This window comes from Mya arenaria, chromosome 11 (assembly GCF_026914265.1).
Source record: "Mya arenaria isolate MELC-2E11 chromosome 11, ASM2691426v1".
NCBI lineage: Eukaryota > Metazoa > Mollusca > Bivalvia > Myida > Myidae > Mya > Mya arenaria.
The window spans coordinates 54,427,653-54,442,215 of NC_069132.1; positions in this window are offsets into that span (position 1 = coordinate 54,427,653).

The window sequence follows — 14,563 nt, forward strand, 5'->3', positions numbered from 1 at the left end:
ATTGATCAAAATCCATTTTCAGTATGCATTTTGGCTAATTGAAATAAGCGACTTATGCCAGTTAAGCTTAAGAAGTTTCGAGAAATCTGGGCCCGGTATGTATGACGTCACTCCGAATATAGACGAAGTAGACAAACATAAGTACTGCTACAATGGCAACTGTCAAGATCGTGCCCAGGCAGCAACAACATGGAATGGAACCACTGCTCTTACTAGTGTCTTCTGCACTATAGTTGATTGATGTTACTGCTTCCATCGTCCTTTCATAAGGATGATGACACTTTTTCTCCAAATGGTCTTATGACTGATTAATTTTATTACCTTGGCTAACCTTTTAATCTGAAATGGCAATGTTCGTGTGCAGTTTTATTTTACAATCATGTTCAACTTTATCAATTGTTGATAGTTCAAAAACGTACAAATGATTTATTGATTAATGCTTACTCGAATACGGAATAACGCTTATAAAAATCTCAATAACCATTTAACATGAAAAAACAAACAGGGTTTGTGCTTCTTAACGATAGAAACCATGGATAACGTTTAAGAAACATAAGATATACATACCAGTCATTTATTTTCTGTGAAAAATGCCCAATAAAACGTGTATAATCCAAAATCCAAGTTTATGTAGATAGACCGGCTCGTTTTATGATAAAAACATTAAATGAAATCTTTCGCAATTTGTGCGAAAATAGAAATGAGCCTTTTATCAGTAATTACTCGTCACCATTCTAGGAAACCAAATAAACACATATTTATTAATAACTTTGATACAAGTGTTGGTGTATCCATCCATCCATCTATCCGTCATCCATCAATCCATCCATAATCATCCATCTATCCAAGAACACCTTTCCGATAGACCCAATTAGCCTACTTGCTTTCAACATCAGATATTATGAGTAACGTCAACTCATTTAGTTAAATGGTGTAATTTTAATTGATTAACCTCCCTTGGAAGGAAAATTAATAAAAGGATTTCTGATTTTAAATGAAACATAGCACAGTCTACGCCGCTTCCATTTAAATGAGTTTAACAGGATAATGCATTCAAATAAAAATAAAAATCATGAACCTTTATAGTGCGCCTTTAAATAAATTTTGGTGAGGAACCAAGGGGAATAGGAAATTATAGATAATTACGCAAGAAATGAAAATGTGTTGACTAAAGGAACCGGCCCTACTTTACCTGCTACAAATAGTCAAAACGCCATCAGCTTTTATCGCGTTTCATTTAATCAACTTCATACTAGCAATAAACTTGCTTTATCAACGCAATGTTCATATATCCTAGTACATTGAGGTTTTTCAGTAACTGTTATCAAACTAGCTAATTGCATAAAAAGTTCGTTAATGTACATGTTCTACAGGTAATGACAGGCACTTAACAGTTACAGTTTGCGGCCACTCAAAATAAGTTTATTTGTTTTTATTGCATGTCCACATAATTGTTAAAAAGTAAATTGAGGCCTGTCGCGCCTATAGCTTTTCAACGTTTTCAGCGCTTTAAAATTTAAAGTTAGGCCATTTAGTATTCATTCTGATACTTCTCAGTAGAAGCGGGAAATCGTCATCTGTCGCAAATTCAGTACTATACCTTATTGGCGAAATGAAGCATGTTCTGCAAAATTTTCAAGTGCTAATAAAGACTTATATATATATCTTATTTAAACTTTGATGACAGTTTACAATAATAGTAATGTTTTTGTATGTAAATTGAATAGAATGGCTTTTATAAGTGTAACTGATCCTTAGAAACGGTAACGTTTGACTGTTGATTCAATGTACGGCATTTTAGGTAGTACAATGTGAATTTGCCATGAAACAGAGTTTATAAATCAATAAAAATGTATTAAAAGCGTGCTGTTTAACATTCTTTTCACATATATATTCAACTTTTATTGCATTCAATGTAGTTAAGTTAGCAATAAATAATAAATAAGAAATTGCGCTGTTGATTTATAACACTCATCATATAAAATAAGAATGCGTTGGATTTAAATGAGATTCATTTAATTAAAAGAATCTCTGTATATTGTTGTTAGAAAACATTAAAAAAGTGTTGTATTAAGGTATGCCTCTTCAAATCTAAATCTTGCAGCCACAATTCATCTGTAAATATGCCAATGCGCAGCGTTGTTCCAAGGTATCAATTCGACGATTTTATTGAATTATTGTAGCGCCACTTCAGGGCGGCCCTCCGATTCCATGCAATGCTCCAGCAGGTGGGCGTACGTCTCCAAGTGGTTGAGCTGAAAAAATACGTTGGAGTCAAAGGTATAGCTCTTGAAGTTTCTTAAAAAGTGTAGTTGTCTTCCTAGCCGGCTGAGACAGCGAAACGTAGGGTACTGCAGGTAGTAGAGGTAGGGTAGGGCATCCACCACGGCCCAGTTCATCCGAACAAATTCACTCACATCTCTTTGTCTGATATCCTCGCCTAACCCCCATCTCGTAGTGCATTATCGGTGGTACACAGAATGCATCCTGTCTCAAGTAGCGAACTCATTTGTTAAGAAAACATCATCGTTGTTAAAAACACGGGTAGTGCACAGTGGATTGTGACGTTTTGTATCTAAAGGATCCATTATTGCTTATCCACATACAGCATGCACGCTGTCGTTTAACACCATTCAGCACATCAGCTGCTCATTCAAGCTCATTATGACAGAAGAGAAAAGAATCCCACTTCAGTCTTGATGACGCCGCATTCGTTTCTAGGGAACTTTCAAACAGAGACAGTATATTTCTAGGAACAACACAACCATTCCGTATGCAACATGATGCAGCAGTGGATGCCAAAACACTCAACACTTGTTTAAAAATACAGTCAAAATATTGTTCTCTTAATGGAAACGGCAGCCCATGAACATATGTACGTAATGTTTTAAGATATAGACCGTAATATGAAATCATATCTTCAGGCATGAAATCAGACGTCTTAGACATAATAAACTGAAAATCCGTATTAATGTTGAAGTGAGCATGTACACTTAGCCACCTACATAAACTATTTTTTGTCACCACAGCCACTCCGTATTTAGCATGATGCAACAATGGATGCCAAACTACCGAGAAATTGTTTTAAAATGTAGAGAAATATTTTTCACTAGAAGAATTCGAGAACTCGTGTACATCTGCACGTAATGTTTGAAGATTTAGGCCGATTTATTTAGGCATCCAATGGGACGTCTTAGACAGAATAATCTGAATGGCCTTATTCATTGTGATGTGCGCAAAGACACGTCACCACCTACACGCACTTTTGTTTGTCGATACATGCCACAACTCACTGTAGCGAATAGTTCTGATATTTGCGATCACCATCCGGTTGCCCAAATTATCTGCTATATGTACGCAAGTATTGCTAAGTGGGTATCAATGATGTTTAAAGAGATCTTAGAAAAGTTTGCTACAATGTAGTGCGGGCACATACCGGTATTTGTCCAATCAAGCAATGGAATGTGACAATAAACAATACATTCCATCAGGAGATTTTCTCTCCACATATACGGGCAGCAACCTTTCCGCGGCGAAAATGAGTGCAATTTTTTAGTGAAAACTAATCAGCTTTCCTTTGTGATTTTTAGGGGGTTAATGACGTGAGATTTAAGAATCTCCAGTCCCTCATTACATTTAAGCTTTTATGTATTCATGCTAAGCATCAATGTTCTCTAATAAGAATAGGAGAAACTCTCCATTTAAAATATTTGACACGGCTGTCAAAGTGTCCATCAGGAACAAGAAAACACCCACACTTCCTTGTGTCTCTGAGCAGTGCTGATGTCGGCTAGTAGCCGGCCGCCAGTTGCCCAATCCACTCTTGGCGTTCTAACAGAAGTGACTTTCACTAACACACGAACACAAGGTCATACATTTTAGAAGGGCAATGCGAAGGGACACTGGAGTAGAAGAGCAAGGTATTTTCTATTGATTTGGTTTTGTAAGAATGGCCCATTATTGCCCATTATGTGATGACATATGATACACGGCTTTTACTCTCAACTACATGAAATACATAACTTATGACTGGTATAGGTGAGTCAATTCTAATCACCTGAATAAGATGATATTGTGGACGATTCTTCCTTTATTATCAGCAAGTTTTTTTCCCGGCTTCCCTTTCAGACCAGGAGGACATGATGTTGGTTTTGTTTGAGCAGATTAATTCGTCAATATTGAGTGTAGTCCCGGTGTTGTTGTTCCCTCTGACTGACTTCCGAAATAGAAACCTGTAGCATTAAATTCGCGTAGTTTACAAGTGATCATATCGCTCGCCTCTATCATGGGAAACAAGCGTTATCATATGTTCATGAAACGAAATGCATTTCTACAAGAAATATAAAATATCGTATGATTTCCTGTTCTTTTTCGCTTTCGTTTTCAAAATGTATATTTAAACAAATTTAAAATAATATTATAGTAGTGTTAATCTAGAATTTGTATCCATGAGATGCAAATATAAATACATAATTCAGAATAATATAACAACGATCAGCAGTTCTGTTATAACCTAATACGCAAATTAAAAGGAAAGTTCCATTTTTAAGTACTTTCGTTTACGTTGGATTTATTATATGGGGTATTATATTTACAGTAGCGGCATCATGTAAATCGTATAAACATACTTAAGTAATATCTGTACAAGACACTAAGCTCGTCAAATTCTATGATGTTGTGTTGCTGACGCCGTCATCGACGACAAGAAATATATATTTTATTTTGACGTATATAGCATTCCTCGTGTTGGTTCCATCCTTATAAGTGGGAGTGTACATGGAAAACCCCCAAAAGTCTTTACATTAACAATGACGTTGTTGAAAGATACAACCAGCGGAAGGTCTAGAAATTGACGTAAGAGGGAGCCTAGCTGTGAGGTGCAACCATTTGTGATACAACCTTCCTAAGAACCGAAATTTAAATCATTTTATGGTTTAAAATGTAGCAGAGAAGAGGGGGTCGGGATAGTCCCAAAAGAAATTTCTAATTATTCTAATTTGATATGATGCATTTTTGGCGTATTTCATTAAACGTGACAACGAACACAACCGGGACAGTAATATAGTGTACAGGCAGAAGCCAGGTAGTCTAATCATTCATTATGACATTGTTTATTTATTTAGTGTTTAAAGGTACAACCGGGGCAGTAATGGAATATACAGGGAGAAGCCCGGTAGTCTTAACATTAACAATGACATTGTTTATTTATTTAGTGTTTAAAGGTACAACCGGGGCAGTAATGGAATGTACAGGGAGAAGCCCGGTAGTCTTAACATTAACTATGACATTGTTATTATTTAGTGTTTAAAGGTACAACCGGGACAGTAATGAAACGTTAAGTGAGATGACCAGTAGTCTAAACATTCATTATGACATTGTTTAAAGGTACAACCGGGGCAGTACTGGAATGTACAGGGAGAAGCCCGGTACTCTTAACATTAACTATGACATTGTTATTATTTAGTGTTTAAAGGTACAACCGGGACAGTAATGAAATATACAGGGAGAAGCCCGGTAGACTTAACATTAACCATGACATTGTTTATTTATTTAGTGTTTAAAGGTACAACCGGGACAGTAATGAAACGTTAAGTGAGATGACCAGTAGTCTTAACATTTACTATGACATTGTTTTAAGGCACAACCTGGAGAGTAACGCATCCACATGTATCGATCCACTGTTACATTTATACACACATGTCCTGCAAACCCAGTTAACTACTGCACATCTGTGAAAATCTCAGCAAATAATAGTTTATTCGTTACATAATGTATGAGTTATTTACAGACTGTAACTAAGATACACAAAACAAAATGATTTACCTGTCATAAAAGTTTAAGATTATTAGATAAAATAAACACAGGTTACACAATTTTGTGGTAAATATAGATAACTCCTTTTATAGCCAGTATTTATTAATTAACCAATTCTGATTTCAAGTGCAGATATTTTGTTGTTAAAACATTGCTTAACACATTTTACTGTTTATAACTTAACTATGAATTTTAGGAGTGCATTGTTCCTCGATATATTTCCAAAAACGTGTGACAAAAGAGAAATGTCCGTTTCCGTTTCCGTCTTATTCTTATTTTTTACACCTAACAACTTGTTGATTGCTTTTGGACTTTTTTTGTGACCGATTATCTTCCACCTTACAAGAGCGTTAATGTAATGTTGTTTAGTAATTGATAACCCAGAGTAAGTGGGGACAGTTTGTCAGACTTAACGGGGGCCATACCCAATGGGGAAAGTTTCCCTCACTCAATGGGGACAGTTACCCAGACCTAAAATGGGGCAGTTACCCAGACTCAATGAGGACAGCTACCCAGACTCAATGGGGACAACTACCCAGACTCAATGGGGACAGTTGCCCAGACTCAATGGGGACAGTTTCCCAGACTCAATGGGGGCAATCACCCAGACTCAATGGGGACAGTTACCCAGACACAATAGGGACAGTTACCCAGACTCAATGGGGGCAGTCAACCAGACTCAATGGGGACAATTTACCTTACTCAATGTGGACAGTTACCAAGACTCAATGATGGCAGTTACCCAGACTCTATGGGGACAGTTTCCAAGACGCAATGGTAGCAGTTACCAAGACTCAATGGTAGCAGTTATCAAGACTCAATAGTGACAGTTACCCAGACTCTATGGGGACAGCTACCCAGACTCAATGGGCACAGTTACCCAGACTCAATGGGCACAGTTACCCAGACTCTATGGGGACAGTTTCCAAGACTCAATGGCAGCAGTTACCAAGACTCAATGGGCACATTTACCCAGACTCAATGGGGGCAGTCAACCAGACTCAATGGGGACAGTTACCCAGACACAATAGGGACCATTACCCAGACTCAATGGGGACAATTTACCTTACTCAATGTGGACAGTTACCAAGACTCAATGATGGCATTACCCAGACTCTATGGGGACAGTTTCCAAGACGCATGGAAGCAGTTACCAAGACTCAATGGTAGCAGTTACCAAGACTCAATGGTAGCAGTTACCAAGACTCAATGGTAGCAGTTACCCAGACTCAATGGGCACAGTTACCCAGACTCAATAGTAACAGTTACCCAGACTCAATAGAAACAGTTACCCAGACTTATTCGGGACAGTAACCCAGACCTATTGGGGACATTTACCCAGACTCAATTTGGACAGTTACCCAGACTCAATACTGGCAGTAACCCAGACTCAATGGGGACAGTTTTCCGGACCCAACGGAGACAGTTGCCAAGACTCAATGGGTACAGTTACCCAGCCGCAATTGGACAGTTACCCAGACTTAATGGGGACAGTTTACCTTGACTCAATGGGGACAGTTACCCAGTAACCCAGACTCAATGGGGACAGTTTCCCGGACCCAACGGAGACAGTTGCCAAGACTCAATGGGTACAGTTACCCAGCCGCAATTGGACAGTTACCCAGACTTAATGGGGACAATTTACCTTGACTCAATGGGGACAGTTACCCAGACCAAATACTGGCAGTAACCCAGACTCAATGGGGACAGTTTACCTTGACTCAATGGGGACAGTTACCCAGACCAAATACTGGCAGTAACCCAGACTTAATGGGGACAATTTACCTTGACTCAATGGGGACAGTTACCCAGACCAAATACTGGCAGTAACATAGACTTAATGGGGACAGTTTACCTTGACTCAATGGGGACAGTTACCCAGACCCAATGAAGGCAGTTTCCCAGGATCAATGGGGGAAATTTACTAGACCCAATGTTTACTATTACCAAGGCCCTATGGGGGCAGTAAACCAGACTTAATGGGGACAGTTTCCCAGACGTAATGTGGACAGTTACCCAGACCCAATGGAGACAGTTACGCAGACGTAATATGAACAGTTACCCAGACCCAATGTAGACAGTTACGCAGACGTAATGTGGACAGTTACCCAGACCCAATGGAGACAGTTACGCAGACGTAATGTGGACAGTTACCCAGACCCAATGGAAACAGTTACGCAGACGTAATGTGGAAAGTTACCAAGACCCAATGGAGACAGTTACGCAGACGTAATGTGGACTGTTACCAAGACCCAATGTAGACAGTTGCCAAGACCTATTTGGGGCAGTATCCCAGACCCATTTGGGGCAGTTACCCAGACCCATTTAGGACAGTAACCCAGACCCATTAGAGGCAGTTACCCAGACCCATTTAGGACAGTAACCCAGACCCATTTGAGGCAGTTACCCAGACCCATTTGAGGCAGTTTCCCAGACCCATGAGAGTAACCTAGACCCAATGGGGTAGTAAACAACATCCACTGGGAATAGTTACCAAGACCAATCGTGGCAGTAACCCAGACCGATTGGGGGCAGCAACCCAGACCCATTTAGGTCAGTAACCCAGACCCATTTGGGGCAGTTACACAGACCCAATGTGGACAGTAGCCAAGACCCATTGGGGGCAGCAAACGAGACCCATTTGGGGCAGTAACCAAGACTCAATGGGGACTGTTACCCCGACCCAATGTGGACAGTTGCCCAGACCCAATGGGGGCAGTAACCAAGACTCAATGGGGTCAGGACCCCGACCCAATTTGAACAGTTACCCAGACCTAATGTGGACAGTTACCAAGACTTAATGGTGACAGGTACCCAGACCCATTGGGGCAGTTACCCAGAAACAATAGTGACAGGTACCCATACGTAATTGAAACTACGCCGATAGCGATAAGGCTACGCCCCAGTACTAGTTTAGTTTAACAATCAATTAAAAAATTCATGGAACTTGGTAAAACATAGCAGTAAAAGCAAGAATAATATTAAATTAGTTGATCATTATTCATTGAATGCAATGTATGATTCAAATAAAAATGATTTAATGTCGAAATTTTAAAACTCTTAATTTCTAAATAACATCGGACTTTTGTTACAACAGGTCTCTTTTTAAAACCCAAATTTAGGGAAACAAAACTTGTATTAATTTCCTTTACGAAAGTCAACAAAAAAAACGACGTTTGTTTGTATCAAATGTGGAAACTTAAATTGATTTTGCTGTTTTTCTTTTTTTCAATTAAAAATCACCTCTTTTTTACAAGTTTAATGAATTATTAGTATTGATTTAACTACCTTAATGTTTCTCTCAATGTATCAATATCAGTTTCAGGTTTAGTTTATTGGCAATATCATTAAATACATGCTTTGGGCCATAATTAACATCAAATTTGACAAATATCCATATTAAATGAAATGCAAAACTGTTCTAACAAGCATTAAAGACGTTAGAAATTATCATAATCAATATCACAAGTTTATAATACGATTTGAGTCATTTACAAAGATAATTTATTCGTATATACGTTTTGTAATGTTTAGCTATATGACAACACGGACCTATAGACTATTGATCTGTGAGGATATTACATCTTTTATCTGAATTTAAAAAATGTAACTTAAATCAGCTGAGTAGTCGTTTCTCCTAAAAGTATGTCCAAACAAATGTCCAAAAAAAAAATTGTATATGCTTAGGATTTAAAAATTAACGCACAAAAAGGAACTAAATTTCTAAAGAAAAATAAATAAATCGATTGATATCGTCAATATTTTACAATAATACTGATAACTTATAATGATATTTCCTATTTAAAGACTATCGGAAAATATACGTAGTTTACTACTTCGTTGAATAGAAACCAAATAAACAACATTGACAGTTGCTGAGTTTTACTTCTGCATAACAAACATTATAATCGCATAATAACCTTTATACATAATAACTGCAATTAGAACAACAACCTAACAAAAAGTAAAAGGATTGGCAAAATCTGACCGTGAAAACGAACGGACTCCATGATAGGTCCTAGTGACACACGTCTGGAAGTCCAAGTGGGAAAGAACCACGCAAGCCGAGAGGCTAGGCTGAGCCGTTGTATTAAGTGTAAATTCAATGTGTACTCTATTAATACTATAGTTTCCTATGATATGCCAGTGCTGGAATAGACTGTTTGGCAAAATGAGACAACCCAGCAACTACGGTCTACGTGCAAATGCTCCTTTTGCCAAAAGCAACTGCAAAACCCGCAATATATCCGCAATCTCCTAGCAACGCAATGCAACCACCAATTACCAACAGCAAATGCAACAGCAAATTATTTCCACTAAAGTGGGGGTTGACACTCTGTCGTGGCCTATCAAGTGTTCCATACTGAACTTCCATCCGCACGAGTTTCCACTTATGATAAATCACCATGACTACAAGATCATAGTCACAAGTAATGTTCCATATAGCGGTTGCACGTTAAGAAGCGACTGTATATTCCTGGCACTCTTTAAGATGACACTCCAGATATATTCAGATGGCGATTTGTGATCCGTTGCTCCCCGACTGTTTTAGGGTATTCTCTGTCATAGCGAACGCTCCCTGGAGAGACATCTACCCGCCATAGCGTGCATTTGGACCAGACTCGAACCACCGCTTCGATACATACTGTAACATACAACGTACGAAAGCATCAAAACATGAAAGTAAATTTCTGAGCAGCAAAGTTTAAACTTAATTACTATAATACTTATATAACAGGTAAATTCTAAACAAAAGGAAAAAACAATCTATGACTGGGTGGGCTGGGCGGACTTTTTAATTTTGATCCTCCCCGCACGAGATTTCGCTAGCAAAGAAAGATTCCCGGTTCATAGACCGTTTTAATTTAATTCAAACGTGTACTTTAAGCTAGAGTTAAATATCGAGACCCAGTCCGTATTGACTTGACCGATAGAGACCGAGTGTTCCGATTGCTTAGCAACGGAACGACAACCCTTCAATTCAATATCGCGAAAATAATAAAATTTATTTTTAAGCAAAATAAATTAACTTATTTACGGTTGCATTAACGATTAATACGTTTGGAGGTTTGAAATAGTCTACTTAAATGTAACTAAGTTATCAAACAAGTACAATGAAATGCATACTTTGAGCATCATTCAGGGAAAATGTCAGTTTTTCGAATTTCCTTAATTGTCTTAACTATTTTTCAGTTATGCAAAAATATTTGCATAGAAAGCATAATTAAACTACTGTTGATAATTGCAGATTGTCGGAGGTCATGGCGGGTAGCAACTGATAAGCCTCGCCTGATCTAGAAGCTGATTGGTCAATCGATTATCGACCGGCTAGTTTGAGTGACAGGCCGCATCATGTTAATTAAAATGTTTTTGAAAGTATAGCATTCCATTTCGATAGCTTATGAGTCTCCAAGAAAGACATAATAGCTAAACTTAAAAACAAAATATAAAAATCAAAATTTACATGATATTTCAATCTTTTCCATCCTTTGTAGAAACAGTCTTGCGGGAAATCTCAAAAAGGTTTAACAGAATAGAGAAAGAGAATAGAGAAGTGTATTACATTAGCATGTTTTAATGTAAACCCTTCCAAATTAAAAACAAAAACCCTGAAATCAATTGGTGTGCTTACACCACATGAAATACCACGGTTAAAATTTACCCCACCTCAAGAATTCGTACAAGTTTGTACCCATCGGTAAATTTCCCTAGTTGGTATTTGCGTTTATATGCACATATGTGCACCTAAGGTTACCAATACTACTTAAGCCTCTTCATCTGAGTATGTGAATCTAATTTTGTGCAGTTAGAGACTCGGATAGCTTAAATTACTAGTTGTCTTTTCTTTTAAAATGCCGCATGCATAAGACGGCGTTTGCTAATTTGAAAACATATTTCGATGAAAGAATCCCACTTAACAGGGTTACTCTTAATACCGAATAATACCGGATAATACCGGATAATACCAAATAACTACCGAATAAAACATTTATTTTGCAAATAAAACTTATATTAGTATAAATTTAGGTGAAGTATATATAAATATGACGTAAGAAGGTACATTTTTATTGTTTTTATTGCTTTTTTCAACATTTTATTTTATCTAAGATTTGTCTCCCTTTGTATTTTCCCGCTATCAGTTCATGGATAACAATATCATATTATCAAGATGGAAGTCCGCGATCCTTGTTTCAACATTCAATAAATATAATTATACTCAATTGCAAAAGAAAGTGTTCATTTTTATTTTTTAAGTATCTCCGAATTGAAACACGTACCAGTTTGAAATTAGGTGTAATATATGTATGCAGCATTTCCTATCGCTTAAGCCAGAGCCATATAATACATATCTTTATTTTATGTCTCTGCATAAGCGTATCAATTCCGATATTAATCGTAGAACATTCAATTGTAAAGCGATGATGGTATTTACAATATACTTTTACCATTGCATAGTAAAGCCAACGTCAAGTTATGATACCGTAAATAATGGCAACATCGTGCGTAACGGCTTAATGACGTAACGTCACACAAGTTTCATCCTAGCCCCACACGAAAAGACAAAAAGAAGTTGTGAGCAGAGTTGTTTGACCAAGACCTTAGACCTAAGTGGGGTCAATGGGAGCCTGGTGTTTGACCTTCTTGGATGTTCTTGTTTTGATGTTGACCTTGCGCTTTCGCGCTCCAGGCTTTTTTCCATTGGTGCGGGGTTCAACAATTATACAACGTCCATCAGTAGAGTTAACCAAGTAGTTGTTTGTCCTATGTGACCTAAACTTCTTATACAAATTTGACCGCTGAGTAACTGTCATGGCCACCCACTCAGTCTTAGTAACCTTGAATTTGCTATGGGACGGGGCAGGACGAAACTCGCCAGTTCCTAACAGGGCACGTTTGACCTCTTTGAACTGACCTATTACTAGATCATGAGCTAACTGGGCAAATTCGTCACAGCGCTCCTCAAAGCAAACTGTGTCATCTGCACTCACTATGCCATTATGACCAAAGATGTTTTTCATCATCTTTTTCCTATCGTTCCTACCTAACCCTACATCATTCATTTTTTGCTTAGCATTTTGTTCTAAATGCCGGGTACAAAGTATATGGGTGGACTCAGGGAAAGTTGTCGTTATTGCCTTTACCAGTGCCCTTTCATCATCTGACCCAATAACCAATTTTTCTAAGTTGGCACCTGGTAACTTTAGCCTAAGATGGTGGAAAAATTGGGCGTATGTTTCATAATCACTGCAATCGTGAATGAATACAGGTCCTATGCAGATGGGGGGTTCTCCTGTTAGAGATCTGGTGACTGTTAATTGCTTGTAACACATCACAGCATAAATGTCTTATCGACACCGAGAACAGTTTGACCTGAACAGCAGAAAGTCTTTATATCTGCCAACTGCTCATCGGTGTAGAGGAGGATTGAAGGGGGCTTTCCACTATTTCTGATGATGGACTTAATAAAGGGATGACCTTCAGAGACCATGTTCTCTAACTCAAGAATTTGGTCCGCCATGTTATTTGAGTGACCATTAGACTTCTTACTTTTGACTCGCTTATAATACTGCCTATTGTAGATCTGTTTACGATCTGACGGACCAGTGACCTCATCAAAATTGTTCTTCAGATGGTTGTAAATTTGGTGGGGCTTGACCTTATCTGTCATTTCATCAATATTTGTGAACACCTCTTTGTCGCTTCTTAAATACTCACTAGACTTACTAGATGCCTTTCCGTGTGGGGCAAGACCTGGGAATTTCCCCAAGTACTCGACAACCGCTAAGGAACTTTGAAGACCCCTATCCCCAAGCCAAGTGACCCTTTTTTGCATTTGTTATCAAGTTTAGAAGCTGTGTAGTACCTGTGAACCACGACAGCCTTAGCCTTTTCTGGCTGCGGTTCACAGGTACGTACACAGCCTTTTTCTGGACAACTTTTCGGACACAGTACTGTTCCTGGCGCAGGAAGACGGTACTTAGCGAACCATCCGAAGCTAACAGATAGTAGAACTTTGGGGATGTCCCTGATGCACTGTCCCATGCACCACAGTCATCTCCAAAGCAACTGGCTTTCTTCTTAGTCCTTTCTTCAAAGATCCTTGTGTTGTCAAGGACGAAATACACGTTCTCTTTAACTCCCGTATGTACAGATTTTAAGCCACATTTATCTGATGATAATAGATTTACGGCTGAGCTGCCGTCTAAAAATCTCCCCGATAACTGTTCTTGCAATTCTGAATCAACACTAAACCCAACATCACCATCATCATCATCATCATCATCATCATCATCATCATCATCATCACCATCATCAACAACAGCAACACCCACATCAACCTCAGCATCATCATCATCATCATCAACAACAGCAACACCCACATCAACATCAGCATCAACATCATCATCATCATCATCATCATCATCATCATCATCATCATCATCACCATAATTATCAACAACAGCAACACCAACATCAACATCAACATCAACATCCTCATCAACATCAACATTAACATCATCATCATCATCATCTCTCACAATATTGTCATCAGCATCCATCATACGAACATCATCGTCGGTGTCACTGGCACTTGTCTCGTTTTCGCTTAACACGTCATATCTGCTAATCAGACTAATGTTCGACTCCACGGAAACGAATGACTTTCGCGAAATGTGTTTCCGTTTTGGCATGCGCCATGTTGTAGATTTTGGTGCGCAGTCTTCCTTGACGGCGGACATGTCCAGCG